The sequence below is a fragment of the Triticum urartu genome, chromosome 1, assembly GCF_003073215.2.
Source record: "Triticum urartu cultivar G1812 chromosome 1, Tu2.1, whole genome shotgun sequence".
NCBI classification, from domain to species: Eukaryota; Viridiplantae; Streptophyta; class Magnoliopsida; order Poales; family Poaceae; genus Triticum; species Triticum urartu.
The window spans coordinates 150,301,641-150,304,008 of record NC_053022.1 but is presented as its reverse complement, the minus strand read 5'-3'; positions in this window follow the sequence as shown (position 1 = coordinate 150,304,008).

Below are 2,368 nucleotides of genomic sequence, written 5' to 3'. Positions count from 1 at the left end.
ACGCATATTTTCAAGCTCTGAATCCGAATATTAATTAAAAAAATACTCGCATTCAGACCTCGAGGGGCATGTGTTGACACCGATTTTGGCCGAAGGGAATATAGTGCGATTAAAACAAATGAATTACTTTAAATGGTGAAAATGATAAAACACACCATTGAGTGTAAACGACCATGGTGAATTTTTATCGCTTAATACAAAACAGCGGGCACACAAAATAAATTAATAAAAGAACTATTGTTTGGGAAATTTGCAAAGTGAATAAAAATCTCCATGAAAAATTTGTCCCGACTAAAATCATACGTAATCTTCATACATGCACGCCACCACCTATGGCGGGTGCCAGATACCAACATAAAATCATAATATTTCTGAAATTTCGACCGTATGGTAAATGGAGTCCTTCTTCCGCCGCCGGTTAGAAATATCGATGTGACACATAAAAATATATATCGCGCAAAAAAAATATGCGCAGTATATGGAAATAAATAAATAATGCTTCTAATGGGGCATCGACACATGCGTATTCAGTCAGGAAATATTTGGTCGACGCGTATATTCATCTTATATATATGACATTGAACTTTGAATTGCATAGAAAATAATTAAGCATGCACACCATCATTATAAACCTTAATGCATCATTAATATCTAACCATGTTTAGCCTTTAAAGAAAAATATAGCCACATATGCATGGCTGTGACTCCCAAAAAGCTGTTGTGCATGCACGCAAGTGGTGGAGCCAAGGCCCACATGCCAACTAAAATAATCCAAGCCCATCAGCTAATTAGAGGCAAGTGACCGGTTTAAATCTCAGTCAACTAGCAATTAAGGAATAGATTAAAGAAAGAAGCCAGCCGGTCGCTCCCATGATCTCATGCACGACCCCATGATCAGGAACGTGGGTGCGCCCACCAGAGGAATCTGCTGCTCTCCTGCCCCTATAAATACTTCCATACCTGCACGTACAAGAGGTTGGACTGCTCATTTCATCTGCTGTTCTGCTACTGCTACACATATACTGCTACAAGAAAAATCCCACACACACATACGTGAGGAGAGGGAAATTTGGAGGAGTTCAACAAGAAGGTGAGATTTATGGTGCTCTCCTAATCCTTTTGCTTCTCTGGTTGGACCCATTTTTGCTGCAGAGTTCTCTGGTTTTCTTCCTCCCCTAGTAGCAATATTCTACTACACACCACAAATCATATAAAAGCACATAGAGAAAGAAGAGGCAGGCGTGGTGCTTGCTAGCAGGTTGAAGGTGAGATTCATGGCTCTTCCCTAGCCCCTAATTTGGCCATTGTGGTACAGATCAGGGAGCTTTCTTCTTCCTCCCCTCTCAAAACTCTATCCCTTGATTCGGCCATCATGTTACAAATCAAGGAGCATGTTTCATCTCTCCAAAATTCTCGTCCTTAGTCCGTCCATCACGGTACAGACTAAGGTGCATGTTTAATCCATCTCAATTTTTTGTCCTTGGTTCGTCCATCACAGTACAAACCAAGGGACATGTTACATACACCCCAAATTGTTGCCTTTGGTTCGGCCATCATGGTACAAATCAAGGAGCGTGTTATATCTACCCCAAACTTTCGCCTTCGACTCGGCCATCGCGGTACGAGCGAAGAAGCATGCACGTTCCTTCTGCATATTGCATATGCTTCATCCTAATGATCTCCTTGACGATCGACTCATTTCTTGGTTTGGTCCCTATACGCGGATACGAATCAAGAGATTATCACAGGAACGAAAACTTCATTAAAAATGCCTTAATTTGGTCATCATAAAAAAATGGATATGACTAAGTTGGAATGAAATCACGAATATGCTAAACTGAATTCGTTCTTGTTCGGTTGCGCTACGGACCTTATGTGTCGCGTTAGCTGTAATACGAACAAGAATATATAAAATGTTGCTTCACTTGGTTAGGCTACATGAGGGCATTATCTTAATGCTACTTGGTGTTAGTAGTAATACGAGCAGGGCAAAACTTATTAAAAATGTGTTCATGTTACACACCGAAAAAACAAAATCATGCAAGATGGATTATAAAACATATTGATCTTAAAAACCAACCTTACTTGGTTACGCTACACGCGGGCATTATCTTAATGCTATGAAGTGTTAGTAGTAATACATGTGAGAGAAAATTAAACAAAATATGCGGGCCACATATTTTGGCCAAAGTAAAATAACATATGTCATTGGATGCTCCAATGTTATAAGAGCCTAAACTATTAGCATCGTCAAAAATGGATATCACAAACTCACTTTACTTGGGTTATGCTACACACGAGCGCCAACGAAATGACGCTATGTGGAGTTAGTGCTAATACCATGTAAGTTACAAACATAAAAAAACGA